We start from the raw sequence: 15,399 nt of genomic DNA, 5'->3' as shown, positions 1-15,399 counted from the left end.
CGTCCTCGGGCATATCAAGTATAATAAAGTCTATCAAGATAGTAACATTTAAAACTACAATAGGCACATCCTCACAAATACCGATAGGTATAGCAGTTGATTTATCAGCCATTTTCAAAGAGATTTCAGTTGGTGTCAACATATTCAATTCAAGTCTTCTATATAAAGAGAAAGGCATAACACTAACACCGGCTCCCAAATCACATAAAGTAGTTTTGACATAACTTCTTTTAATGGAGCATGCTATAGTGGGTATTCCTGGATCTCCTAGCTTCTTAGGTCCTCCACCTTTAAATGCATAATTTGCAAGAATGGTGGAAATTTTAGCTTTAGGTATCTTTCTTTTACTAGTGACAATATCTTTCATATATTTAGCATAAGGGGCCATCTTAAAAATATCAGTCAAACGAGTATGCAAAAAGACTAGCCTAAGAATTTCAACAAAGCATTGAAATTCTTCCTAGTCCTTATCTTTAGGTGACTTAGTAGGAAAGGGATGGGTTTCTGAAACCATGGTTCTCTTTCTTTTCTGTGTTTTCTAGCAATGAAATGTCTCTTATCATATCTTTAATTCTTAGGAGGTGGGTTATCAAGATCAACAACAGGTTCTATTTCTATATTATTATCAGGTTCTTTATCAATATCTGGTTGAGCATCAACATGAACATCATCATTATCATTATCACTAGGTGAATGTTCATAACCAGATTGTGTCTCGGCATCAGAAATAGAAACATCATTACTATTCTCAGGGGTTTTTTCTACCTCAGGTTCAATAGAAGCATGCAAAGGTCTATCATTTTTGTTTTTCTTCTTAGTAGGACTAGGTGCACCATTATTAATTCTGTGAGAATATTTCTCAATTCTTTTAGGATGACCTTCAGGATAAAGTGGCTCCTGAGTCATTCTACGTCCTCTAGTCATTACTCTGACAGCATGATCATTCATTTTATTATTCATCTCATTGAGAAAATCATTTTCTAACTTTGCAATTTGTTCTAACTAAGTATGAACCATGGATGCATCTTTACCTCAACCTTTAACATCATTAGCAATTCTAAACATCAAGTCACTCAAACGATCAACCATGAAGGCATTATGTTTCAATTGGTTGCTAACATACATATTAAAGTGTTCTTGCTTAACAATGTAATTGCCAAATTCATCCAGACATTGACTAGTAGATTTATTATATGGAATATCACCTTCATCAAATCTTATAAGAGAATTTACCTCTACTACCTATGTTGGGGCATCGAGTCCATGTCTTTCTTCAATAGGTGGTAAATTATTAACATCTGAAGATTTAATACCCTCTTATTTCATAGATTTGTTTGCCTCTTGCATATCTTCAAGACCGAGGAATAGAGTACCTCTCTTCTTTGGAGTTGGCTTAGGTGGTTCAGGAAGTGTCCAATCATTACCATTCCAAAATATATTATTTAATAGTTCTTCAGCCTGTTTACCAGTTTGTTCCCTGAAAACACAACCAGCACAACTATCAAGGTAGTCCCTAAAAGCATCAGTTGGTCCATTATAAAAAGATATCAAGTACTTAATTTTTTTAAGAGGATGATCAAGCAAAGCATTAAGTAACTGGAGAAGCCTCCCCCAAGCTTGAGGAAAATTCTATTCTTCAATTTGCACAAATTTGAATATTTCCTCTAAGGCAACTTGTTTCCTATGAGCAGGAAAATATTTTTCAGAGAAGCAATATATCATATCATGGGGAATACGCACACAACCAGGAGCAAGAGTATTAAACAATTTCTTAGCGTCACCCTTTAATGAGAAAGGAAACAACTTAAGTATATAGTAGTAGCGAAATTTTTCCTCATGAGCAAATAGGGTGGTTGTGTCTATCAATTTAGTAAGATGTACCACAACAGTTTCATTTTTGTAACCATGAAAAGGATCAGATTCAACCAAAGTAATTAACTCAGGATCGACAGAGAATTCATAGTCCTTATCAGTAACAAAGATGGGAGAAGTAGCAAATTTAGGATCATATTTCATTCTAGCATTTATAGATTTTTCTTTCAGCTTACTCAGTAATTTCTTAACATCATCTCTATCATTACAAGCAAGAAATTCTTTATCTATCTCCCCATCCATAACATAACCCTTAGGTATCTTAGGCATTTCAATTCTTGAAGAGTTAGGTCTAATAGGTGAATCCCAAATTTCATTAGTTTCGACATTCTCAATTTCTTTAGCTTTAGCAAGTTGTTCATGAACAAATTAACCTAGTGACACAATTTCATTAAGCAAAGTAGTAGCATCATCAGTAGCATCATTCATAGCAGAACTAGCATCATCAATTACTTGCGGCATATCAAAATTAATAGTAGGTGGTGGTGTCGCAAGCCTACTCAAAACAAAAGCTGAATAAGGTGCAGAACGTGTTGGCAGTTGCTTACCTCCCCTCGTCTTAGAGGGTACGATCTTGGTTCTGGTGTCTTTCAAATTCTTCATAGTGATCAACAGATATAAATCCCAAGTGACTCAACAAATAGATCAATGCTCCCCACCAACAGTGTCAGAAAAGAGTTCTTGATAACCCACAAGTATAGGGGATCGCAACAGTTTTCGAGGGTATAGTATTTTGACAGAAGGGAAGCCAAAGAATATTTTTAATTATTAGAAGTTGAGTTGTCAATTCAACCACACCTGGAGAACTAAATATCAGAAGCAAGGTGATCAGTAGCACGACAGTATGATAGTTTGATAGCAGTAGTAACAGTAACAATGGCAACGGTAACAGTAGCAGTTTTTGCAGTGATTGTAACAGCAGCAGCAACTAAATAAGTTAGCAAAGATCAATATATGAAAAGCGTAGGCACTAGATTAGTGATGGATATTTGTGTTGGATGACATTCATCATATAACAGTCACAACCTAGAGCGATACTCAATAGCTCCAGTTCATCAATGTAATGTAGGCATGTATTCCGTATATAGTCATATGTGCTTATAATAAGAACTTCCATGTAATATTTTTCCTACCTTCCTGTGGCAGTGGGGTCCATAAGGAAACTAAGGGATATTAAGGCCTCCTTTTAATAGAGAACTGGAACAAAGCATTAACATATGGTGAATACATGAACTCCTCGGATTACAGTCATCCCTAGAGAGTATCCCAACTATTGTCACTATGGGGTCTACGGATTAGAACAATAACAAATGCATATAACTAGCAGATAGGATCAAGAACTCAAATATATTCATGAAAATATGGAGGGTTTAGATCTGAAATCATGGCACTCGGGCCCTAGTGACAAGCATTAAGCACAGCAAAGTCATAGAAACATCAATCTCAGAACATAGTGGATACTAGGGATCAAGCCCTAACAGATTGACTCGATTACATGATAAATCTCATCCAACTCCATCACTGTCCAGCATGCCTATGAAGGAATTAATCACTCTGGTGGTGAGCATCATGTAATTGGTGATGAAGAAGGTTTGGTGATGATGATGGTGATGAATACCCCTATCGGGAGCCCCAAACGAACTGTAGAACTGGCCTCTAGACGAAGAACATGAGGTGGCAGTGGCTCTGTATCATAAAACGCGATGTAATTTCTCCTATTTTTTCTCTATGAAAAGGAATTTGTAGGCTTGAGATTAGGGTCAGGGGAGCCACATGGGCCCCACAAGGCACCTGGGCGCGCCTGGGAGGGTGGTCGTGCGTTGTTGCCTTGTGGGTAACAGGTGGCCCCCTTGGGTGGGTCTTGACTCCATTATTTATTTTATATTGCATTAAAAATATCCAGAAAGTTTCATCCAATTCCAAGAACTTTTATTTCTCCACAAAACAACACCATGGTAGTTCTGTTGAAAACAACATCAGTCTGGGTTAGTTTCATTCAAATCATGAAAATTAGAGTCCAAAACAAGAGCAAAAGTGTTTGGAAAAGTAGATATGATGAAGACGTATCAACCATTCTTTAGCATCACGCTTTAATGAGAAAGGAAACAAATTAAGTATATAGTTGTAACGATTTTTCCTCTTGAGAAAATAGGGTGGCTATGTCATTCAATTTTTCTTTCAGCCTGCTCAATAATTTCTTTAGATCCTCTCTATCATTACAATCAAGAAATTCTCTAGCAATCTCTCCTTCCAAAACATAACCATCGGGTACCTTAGGCATTTCAAATCTAGTAGGTGAGCTAGGCGTAATAGATGAATCGCAATTTTCATCAATTTTGGTATTCCCAAATTCTTTAGCTTTAGCAAATTGTTCATAAAAAATTCACCTAGTGGCACAGTTTCATCAAGCAAAGTACTAGCATCATCATAAATATCATTTATTACAGAAGCAGTATCATCAATTAGTTGTGACATATCGGATTGAATAGCAGGTAGTGGTGTCACAAGTCTACATAAAACAGAAGGTGAATCAAGTGCAGCGCTAGATGGCAGTTCCTTACCTCCCCTCGTCTTAGAGGGTACAATCTTGGTCTTAGAGTCTTTTAGATTCTTCATAGTGATAAACAAATAAATAATTCCCAACCGAAGTCAATAAACAAAGCTATGCTCCCCAGCAATGGCGCCGGAAAAAGGTCTTGATAACCCACAAGTATAAGGGATCGTGAAGTCTTCGAGGGTAGTATTTCACTCAAATTTATTGATTCAACACACGGGGAGCCAAAGAATATTTATGAGCCTTAGCAGTTGAGTTGTCAATTGAACCATACCTAGAAAATAATATTTCTGCAGCAAAGTATTCAGTAGCACAGTAGTATGATAGTTTGGTAGTAGCGGTAACAGTGGCAATAGTAACTGTAGCAATTTTCTAGTGATTGCAACAGAAGCAGCAGTATGTAGTAACTTAACAAAGACAATATGAGCAAAGCATTGGTATTGGATCAGCGATGGATAATTGTGTGGATGACATTCATCATATAACAGTCACAACCAAGAGCGATACACAATAGCTTCAATTCATCAATTCAAATGTAAGCATGTATTCCGCATATAGTAATACATGCTCATAATAAGAACTTGCGTGGCATATTTTGTCCTACCCTCCCATGACAGCAGGGTCCATAAGGAAATTTAAGGGATATTAAGGCCTCCTTTTAATAGAGAACCAGAACAAAGCACTAACACATGGTGAATACATGAACTCCTCAAATTACAGTCATCCCCGGAGAGTATCCCAATTATTGTCACCTTGGAGTCTACCATTCAGAACAATAACAAGTGCATACAACTAGCTGATAGGATCAAGAACTCAAATATATTGATGATAACATAGAGGGTTTAGATATGAAATCATGGCACTCGAGCCCCAGTGACAAGCATTAAGCATAGCAAAGTCATAGCAACATCAATCTCAGAACATAGTGGATACTAGGGATTAAGCCTTAACAAATTGACTCGATTACATGATAAATTTCATCCAACTCCATCACTGTATAGCAAGCCTACAAAGGAATTACTCACTCCTGGTGGTAAGCATCATGGAATTTTTGATGAAGAAGGGTTGATTATAACGACAGCGACGAATCCCCCTCTCTGGAGCCCCGAACGAACTCCAGAACAGCCCTCCCGATGAAGAACAAGAGGTGGCGGCGGCTCTATATCATAAAACATGATGAAACTTCCTCTCTTATTTTTTCTTGGGAAGACGAAATTTATAAGCTTGGAATTAGGTCAGATGGAGCCTCGTGGGACCCATAAGGCATCAGGGCTTCCCGGGGGGAGGTGTGCCCTGTTGCCTTGTGAGAAACTAGTGGCCCCCCTTCGTTCTAGTATTTATTTATTTAGTCAATAAAAAATCTACGCAAAGTTTTGTCCAGTTTCGAGAACTTCTATTCCAGCACAAAAATAGCACCATGGTAGTTCTGCTAAAAACATCGTTAGTCTGGGTTAGTTTCATTCAAATCATGCAAATTATAGTCCAAAACAAGAGCAAAAGTATTTGGAACACTAGATAAGATGGAGACGTATCATACAACTGTCACAGCAGCTAGAATTGGTCAAACAAATCACTTGTCTTCCCCTTAGCAACTGCTTCTATCCCTCCTCTCCTTTACTTATTGTTTTGTAATGTGAAGCCTTTGCTAGCTCATCTCTGTGTGAAGACATTGCTTGAAGACAGTCCCTTTGATCCCATCTTTGTCTTCGTACTAGCTATTACAATTGTTCTTTGCTACCTAGCTTGCTGTTATCTTCACTTCTCACTTCCATTATGTTGCACTGATAGGATGTCTAGTGTAGTTTATCTTCCGCCATACTCTTTTTAGTTGTTGTTTCACTTCCACATATCCGAAGGCATTTCCTGTTCTGTAGACTTCCATAAAAATACCTATTCACCCCCTCTAGTTGATAACTAGCACATTCAATTAGTAGCAGAGCAAGGTGCTCCCTTGTTCTGTGTGATTTGGTTTAACCTCCTGGAGTTTTAGCTATGTCGACTACATGGATCATCAAATTCTATGTTGCGTGCCCCGTCTTAGATGGCACTGATTATCCCTATAGGAAGCCATCCAAAACGACCTATGGTATGTCGTCAAGACAGGTGTGCCCAAGGTTGGTGAAGGTGTCACTCCTGCTGATGTGAAGAGGTTTTGTCAGTGCAACACACCCTGGGTCTGTTCCCCAGACCGTGTACAAGCCTAAGGGCGAGATTGCAACATTCAAGACCAGACTAAGCACAAGCGATCAACCCTTTGAGGAATCAGAGTGCGGATCAAGAAGACCAAGTCAAGCCAAAGGAGCAAGATACCACTGAGGGAAAACCTCCCTTGCTAGGTAGGCGAGCCTGGCGAGGCCGAGGTTACCTCGGAAGCAAGCCTCAAGACCGTCCCGGCAGGCCCGCCAGGGCCTATGATGGCAAACTACCCCGCCAAGACTCCACCACACCACCTCATGGAGATGCAAGTCATCGATCGATGCGGTGTCATGCCCCAAGGTGACTAAGTGCATGTTTCTTGCCACATGGCAGCCACTTCCTACAGAAATCACCTCCAAATGACACCCATCCAGAGACATGTCATGCAGGAAGGAGAGAAGGTGGCAAAACAGCCCGGCAAGGCTTGCCGGGTAGGCCATGATGTGACACTAAGTGGCACATTTAATGCGCTCTGCCCTGTCTGCAGAGTTAAGTATGATATCACTGTTGCTATCTAATCAGTGCACAATGACTGATTTGCCATTTTGGTGACCCCTTGATCTATAAAAGGAGGCCCGTGGCAACCATAGAAAGGATGTGGAGCCTTGTACATTCATACGCGCATAGCCGTTCTCGCCCCGAGGTAACCCTGTCGGGCTAGACAGCTGCGCTTCCACCACAATCCACCATCAATCCACCAAAGCAGGAGTACGGTTTTATGCCTCGCGGCGCCCCAATGTGGGTAAAATCGCCCGTGTGATCTCTGTCGTGCTGCGCAATGTTCTCCTCTCTTTGTGCAATGTGCTCGTCCCCCTTGCCGAACCACAAGGGGCTCATGGCCCCATAGGTGGTCGTGGTTTCCACGACATCCTTGGCGCGCCAGGTAGGGGGCAGCGCTTGCGCGAACCTGAGAAGCATACGCAGCAAGTCATCTTCATCCTCATTTTCTTCATCAACGACTCCATCATCCATGGCGCCCAAGAAGAAGCCCGGTGCCGCCGCCCAGCCGTCCTCCTCGAAGGCCCCGCCGTGTGCGACCACCGACGCCATGGGGGCTACAGGGACGCCTGGATATGTGGGCGCTGCAGGGGACGTGGTCGATGCAGGTGATGTCGACACCACCCCCCTTATGGCCGAAATAGGAACGGGAGGCATCGGAGAAGGACAACACCAACAACATTCCAGTGGCCACGCTCCACGAGGTACAGGTGGAGAGATCATTCCGTCTGCACCTCTCCGCTCGGCCGAGGAGCACTGATACGTCTCCAACATATCTATAATTTTTGATTGCTTCATGCTATATTATCTACTATTTTGGACATTATTGGGCTTTATTATCCACTTTTATATTATTTTTCGGACTAACCTATTAACCGGAGGCCCATCCCAGAATTGTTGCTTTTTGCCTATTTCAGGGTTTCGAAGAAAACGAATATCAAACGGAGTCCAAACGGAATGAAACCTTCGTGAACGTGATTTTCTCACCGAACGTGATCCAGGGGACTTGGACCCTACGTCAAGAAACAAAAGAGGAGGCCACGAGGTAGGGGGCGCGCCTACCCCCCTCCCAAGCGCGCCCTCCACCCTTGTGGGCCCCCTGTTGCTCCACCAACGTACTCCTTCCTCCTATATATACCTACATACCCCCAAACGATCAGATACGGAGCCAAAACCCTAATTCCACCGCCGCAACTTTCTGTATCCACGAGATCCCATCTTGGGGCCTGTTCCGGAGCTCCGCCGGAGGGGGCATCGATCATGGAGGGCTTCTACATCATCACCATAGCCCCTCCGATAAAGTGTGGTTTACCTCAGACCTACGGGTATCGATCATGTAGTTTACCTCAGACCTACGGGTCCATAGTTAGTAGCTAGATGGCTTCTTCTCTCTTTTTGGATCGCAATACAATGTTCTCCCCCTTTCTTGTGGAGATCTATTCGATGTAATCTTCTTTTTGCGGTGTGTTAGTTGAGACCGATGAATTATGGGTTTATGATCAAGTCTATGTATGAACAGTATTTGAATCTTCTCTAAATTCTTTTATGTATGATTGGTTATATTTGCAAGTCTCTTTGAATTATTAGTTTGGTTTGGCCTACTAGATTAATCTTTCTTGCAATGGGAGAAGTGCTTAGCTTTGGGTTCAATCTTGCGGTGTCCTTTCCCAGTGATAGTAGGGGCAGCAAGGCACGTATTGTATTGTTGTCATCGAGGATAACAAGATGGGGTTTTCATGATATTGCATGAGTTTATCCCTCTATATCAGGTCATCTTGCTTAAGGCGTTACTCTGTTTTCATTAACTTAATACTCTAGATGCATGCTGGATAGCGGTCGATGAGTGGAGTAATAGTAGTAGATGCAGGCAGGAGTCGGTCTACTTGTCTCGGACGTGATGCCTATATACATGATCATACCTAGATATTCTCATAATATGCTCAATTCTGTCAATTGCTCAACAATAATTTGTTCACCCACCGTAGAATACTTATGATCTTGAGAGAAGCCACTAGTGAAACCTATGGCCCCCGGGTCTATCTTCATCATATTAATCTCCCAATACTTAGTTATTTCCTTTGCTTTTATTTTACTTAGCATCTTTATCACAAAAATACCAAAACTATTATCTTACCATATCTATCAGATCTCACTCTCGTAAGTGGCCGTGTAGGGATTGACAACCCCTTATCGCGTTGGTTGTGAGGATTTATTTGTTTTGTGAAGGTGCGAGGGACTCGTGCGTAGCCTCCTACTGGATTGGTACCTTGGATTCTCAAAAACTGAGGGAAATACTTACGCTACTTTGCTGCATCATCCCTTCCTCTTTGGGGAAAACCAACGCAGTGGTCAAGAGGTAGCAAGAAGGATTTCTGGCCCCATTGCCGGGGAGGTCTACGCAAAAGTCAATATTGTCAGGACCCCGATTCCAAGTCACATTGATCTAGCCGGTAACACCTCATATCACATTGCGGCCTCACGCACGGTATCCCCACGGGTGTCGCCTTACCATGGCCCGAGACCGTTTGCGCCTTTTGGCTCACGTATATGATAGTGTCGCTAGCATCCATATGACAGAGAACCCGGGCCGACATGGCTAGTCGTGAACCCAAAGCGGCACAGACCTATAGAGACAGGCATACATGAATCACATCGAGCATGTCGGTCATCAGCGAGTGAATCCGGGCTGTAGCACTGGGCTAACAGGACTCCGGGGAACCCGGGCTGTAGCAGGCTAGGCAGGACTCCGGAAGTCACTGCCTGACATTTCCATGAAGGGACAGACATAGGAACGAAGTGAAACACATGCCGGCCAGTCAAGTGTCCTGAGCAGTAGTACTGGGCTAGCAGGACTCCGGTGAACCAGGCTGTAGCGGACTACTATGGCTCGAGGAGCACCAGACTACATTTCCCCATAAGAAAGGCTGCCAAGGATAAACAACTAGATTGTCGGATCCCACACATACCAAGCATTTCAATCATACACACAATATGCTCGATATGTGTAAATACAACATGGCATCACAACAAAATACTACAACTCAAGTACTTTATTTAAAGGCTCCAGGGAGCCATACATAACATGTTCATACAGGTAGGGGTCACATGACCCGACACTCAAGTCATACAAGCATACAAGCACATGCGGAAGCAAATAGTCTGAGTACAGACACTAGAAAGAAAGAAGGCTTCTCGAAGCCTGTCTATCTACATAAGGCCCTCCATGGCCAGGATCACCACCTAGGTGGCAAGTGACTCATCGACGTCGAGATCTACATAAAACCCATCGGAGGGGGCGGTGTTGTCGTCTGAAAACAGTAATTAAGCAAACATGAGTACAAAGGTACTCAGCACGTCTTACATCAGAACCTACTATACATGCTCATTCTCAAGAAGGTGGTAGAGTTATTGCAGCAAGCCAGCTTTGACTCTTGGCTATGCTATCCTATGAGACACCACTAGTAAAATAGTTTTCGCACACGAGTCCACTAATCACCAACACAATACTCCACCGGGGATCCTCCCTAGTCATCCTACGAGAGAGCCATCCTCGGTACTCACACATATCTTGAGTTTTTTAGTAGTAACCATTAACTTGTCTATGAACTCTATAGGCAACCAAGTAGTCCTTTACCGCGGACGGGGCTATTCGAAGATGATGTTAACCCTGCAGGGTGAACTTCTTCATACACGCTCTCACCACTTACCACTGTTTACACGACATGTACTCGACAACCTTAAAGCGGAAGCCAGACGAGGGTGTCGGCCACGGCCTACCTAAACACTCAGGTCTCTAGTCCAGGTTTATCGCCTATCCAGGTTCCATCCGCAGGGAGTCCAACCGAGGTTTCCACATACGGCCCCGAACGATGTGAACAGGGTCCCGAGACGCCAAACGGGCGCCCGGCATACCCGGCCACGGTGTATCTACCGCAACATAGCCCACCCCTAGGGTCAGCGCTACGCACGGCCGCCAACACAACCTACAAACACCAAAAACTATTTGCAACTCCTGGACAGAGTACTAGGGTGATTAAGAAGCCGAGAGGGTTAATTAAGGTTCCCAATGCATGGTAGTAGCTGATTCTTAAAATCACACATACAGATCTCAGTTCTTAGGGACGGCCTCAATGAAACACCCCACCATGTACTCCTACATGGCCTCTCATCGATACCTTTACCAAATCATGTTCAACACATCCCTCACATTACCGACATAATCATTTCACTCTAGCCCATCACCCAGGTGAACCAGACCTGACACAACTCTAAGCATAGCAGGGTAGAAAACACATACATGGCTCAATCAACTCCTACACATGCTAGTGGGTTTCATCTAGTTACTGTGGCAATGACAGGTCATGCAGAGGATAAGGGTTCAACTACCGCAGCACACAGCAGTTTGAAACGTTGTTGTCTTAATGCATTAAAGGAGAGCAGAGGCGAGAACATGGGATTGTATCGATATGATCAAATGGGTTGCTTGCCTGATGGAGTGGTAGTAGGGCACTGCCCTTCAGTTGGATACTCGGAGATATCCTCGGAGGCAGAACCTACCACGAAGGACACACAGAACATAATCAACACATGACAGTATGCAACAATATGATGCATGCTATGACATGGCAAAATGATGTGTCTTGCCTAATGCAATGTAAAACAAGTTGAAATGGGTCCATTTGAACCAAAGATTCAAATGGAAGTTAAAATTCCCATGCATAATAAGTGTGTTAGCTTGTTTCACCTAAACAGCAAGGTTAAAGTGATTTGTCATGCATGAAACCATTATAGATGGATAGATTGAATTTTTCTGATCATTTTTCATATATATAACTAGCACAAATGCCCATGCGTTGCAATGGGAGACTACAAAACTTGCCTCCGGCAGGAATGCGGGCTGTGACCCCAAGAGCCTCCGGCACCCTGATCGCAACGGTCTAGCTTTGGAATGTCGCACGATACTTGAGGAAGAAAGGATGTGGCGTTCACGTGCAGTGGATCATCAGCGGCAAAATCTCTACTATGAAACTTAAGAAGAAAATTAACGTGCAATCATGTTATTTCTAGTTCACTGCATAAACTTATTTGGGTTTAATATCTCAAACTAAACAAATGATTAATTCTATGAAACAAGATTTAGATATAAAACGTCTCATCTCGCCAATTTGGGGTTTAATCAGGGATGGCATGCTCCTTTGTCACCCAAATATACATGTACTAATAGAATATCTATTGGATAACGAAACGGAAGGAGAAATAATCAACAATGATGGTGACCAATAACACAAGGAGAAATAATCAAGAATGATGTTTCCAGTAATATAAAGAGCATGGTGATAACTACATTGCAGTCGCCGCCAACCGAAAGGAACTGCCGCACCCCAGAATATAAACTATGTTGTAGCGGGAGAGGAAAATCCGCATATGCACCATCTCCATTATTATGCTCATCATCTGAAGATCAAATATAATAAAAAATTCTGCAAAAAATAAGTACATCTCAATTAATGCTAACAGAAAAAACTAAGACAACTATGCATGATACACATCATATCCGGTTGTATATATACAACCCACAGATTTCAAATTTCACACGATTTTGCAACTCAAACGGTTTGACCACTGACCATATCAACTAATCCATACAAAGATCTTCACATAAATCACATAAAGGCAATTAGCTATCAGAACAAAATAATCTCGCGAGATGACGAACGATTCTGAAAACATTGCTTTATTTTCTGTAGCAATGTGGCTGGGTTTGCAACCATAATGAGGTAGAAATCTAGTACGTGAGTGGTGGAGTCATGGAGAAACTTATGGGCCAGAGCTTGGGGCCTACACGCCAGGGGCTGGGCTTCCTATAAGTGAAAAATTCTGAGAAGTATACTACTGGGCTATAGATGTTAGTTCGGCCATGCCTAGGGCTATAGCCCTAGTTGCCCTATACCTAATTTCACCCCTGGTGACCATAATACATTTGGATCTATAAGTAAGAAGTAGTGCTAAACCTCTCATATCTATCCGCTGAAACCAAAAGTATAAAAATGATGAATCAACATGTAAGTTTTGCATTTGTTTCAATCACTATAAGTTTAATACCAAATAATTTTAAATCTTCACAGAAAATTTAGCAGCGCAAAATGAGTTTCATACATATACATGTAATTGATATTTAGATGGATAATGAAATAACTATACATAAAGGAGGAAACTTTACAGCACCTCCGCATACTTGTCGAGTAATCTCATATCATCTTCCCTTCGCATCGCCGTCCTTTTTCTCAACACTTTATCTCCTCCACCATCGCCATGCCATGCGCTACAACTGCACCAAACATGAGCAGCCACATTATGAGATGGATTCAGAATAGCTTACCATTGCAGTAGGAAAACATTCCCTTGCATATGGAGAAGACCTTGATTTTATTTAAATTGTACAATGAGCAGTGAAGTAAGATGCACTACAATAGATCTTGTTCAGTCCCAACAAGGCAAGTCTCTTCAAGTACTAATGATGAATGTTGTTCTTCATCCCCCATCCAAATACCGAAATAGCAAATTGTTTAGGCGAATAAACACTATCAGTTGGAGAAGGTTGTTCTTGCTTATAGGTCATCGAGACCCAACTTCTACACATAAAACACATGAAACAGAAAATAGACTGTACTAAGGATGAATGAATCAACCGTGGCCTCGATGAATCAACCATACCCGATGATCGTGAACAGGAGTCAATGATGTGTGCGCTACCGTCGAGGTGAGCATCCTTGGTCGCCTCAACCACTTGAGCCTCATCCGCCTGTCCGGGGCCTCTCCATCACTGCATGCACGACGGCTACATGTATTGACGTACGTGATGTTCGAGTTCACCAAAAACAGCGCGCTTAGCAAGTGGCTCCACAGCGATGAGGTGCTCGGATGGAGCAAGCACGTCCAGGTCGCGCTGGACATGGCAGCCGGACTCAACTACGTGCAGAGGTATTCCAAGAGCAGTAACATCATGCTCAACACATGCTTCCTCCCTAAGCTAACAAACTTCGGCCTTGCACTCGCGATCACCGCCAATGCCGAGGAAGAAGCCCTTCGATGACCTGGCACATAGTTGGCACGATTCACACGCACGACAACGATGGCGAGGAGCAGCACACACGCCACACGCACGCACGTCCTCATCTGCGATGACCATAGTGTCAGATTGTCAGTTAATAACTGATGTCAAAGTTTTAGAAAAAAACAGTTTCGTCAGGCGTAAATGTAGCTGTCAAATGTTCAGTTTCGTCAGTTAGGATTTTCTTCAGTTTCATCAATTAGATTGTTAGTGTAGCCTGTCGCATTGATCGGATCGTGGGTAGCAAGCAAGGAACATTGGGATGGCAGGGTTCACGTCTCGGGCATGGCCTAATTTTCCCTTTTCAGTATGCTCTATACTCACCTGATTGTGTTCATCGCCAGTGATCTCAGGGTCAAACAAGAGGCGCTGCAGCAGATCGGCAACAGCAGCATCACGTCGTCCAGCTTCTACATGCTGAACACCTACATCATAAACAACAACACACGCATCCGTGGCAGGGCGGTTGGGAACCTCGCAGGAAGATGAGGAAGGGGAGGTCAGCAGAGCGCAGGCACCGGTGACCTCACTGTCGATCTTGACGCGGAGGAGAGGACAGAGGGAGCGTGGCGGCTGGGACTCGCCGGACCCTAAGCTGCAAGGGAGGGTAGTGGAGGCAACCAGTCGTGGGGGAGGATGTGAGTAGTTGTTGGCCCGGATGCGCCGCCGGGAGGCGCGCTGGGGCGGTTGCCCGCTCGGATCCATCGTCGGGCGGTGCTTTGGGGGCGCGGGGGCGCGACGCGATGAGGAGGTAGATGGATGGGGGCGCCGGGTCTCGGGTACGATTGGGTCGTCGGGGTCGGCGCCGGTGGGTGGGTGGTCGGTGGAGGCGCCCAACGATGGTGGACAGGGCAGTGGTTGGTGGGGGTCGAGGGGTGGGGTGGGGAATGAGCCGGGGAGGAAGAAGGTGGGGGCGTGCCGGCGGCGCACGACGCGCGGGGCGTCGCGCGAGGTGGTGGGGCGGGGCGGAGCACGGCGAGGCAGAGCGTGGCTGCGTTTTTCTCCCCTTCGTACCAGTTCGATTTGTAACGCGGGTTGTATACCAAAGAACACAGGGACCTTTCTGCAAATTTGCTAGCCGGTTGAGGCACACTGGGCTTCGTTGGGACAATACCGGGCTTCTCCAACGACGTAGGAAAACTTTCACAAGGAATTAGTACCACCTCGT

The 15,399-nt window shown here is 43.6% G+C and overlaps 1 long non-coding RNA gene across 1 annotated transcript; it reads right to left on the bottom strand.

Moving 5' to 3' along the window:
• Positions 1-12,199: 12,199 nt before the first annotated feature.
• Positions 12,200-15,121, bottom strand: LOC119268013. Its single transcript, XR_005132791.1, has 4 exons — positions 14,556-15,121; positions 13,835-14,296; positions 13,346-13,448; positions 12,200-12,600 (listed from the first exon to the last, which is right to left on the bottom strand). It is a non-coding gene; the product is annotated as an uncharacterized LOC119268013 (long non-coding RNA).
• Positions 15,122-15,399: the final 278 nt, after the last annotated feature.

The sequence above is a fragment of the Triticum dicoccoides genome, chromosome 3A (assembly GCF_002162155.2).
Source record: "Triticum dicoccoides isolate Atlit2015 ecotype Zavitan chromosome 3A, WEW_v2.0, whole genome shotgun sequence".
Taxonomy (NCBI): Eukaryota; Viridiplantae; Streptophyta; class Magnoliopsida; order Poales; family Poaceae; genus Triticum; species Triticum dicoccoides.
This window is presented reverse-complemented; position numbering and strand designations above follow the sequence as displayed.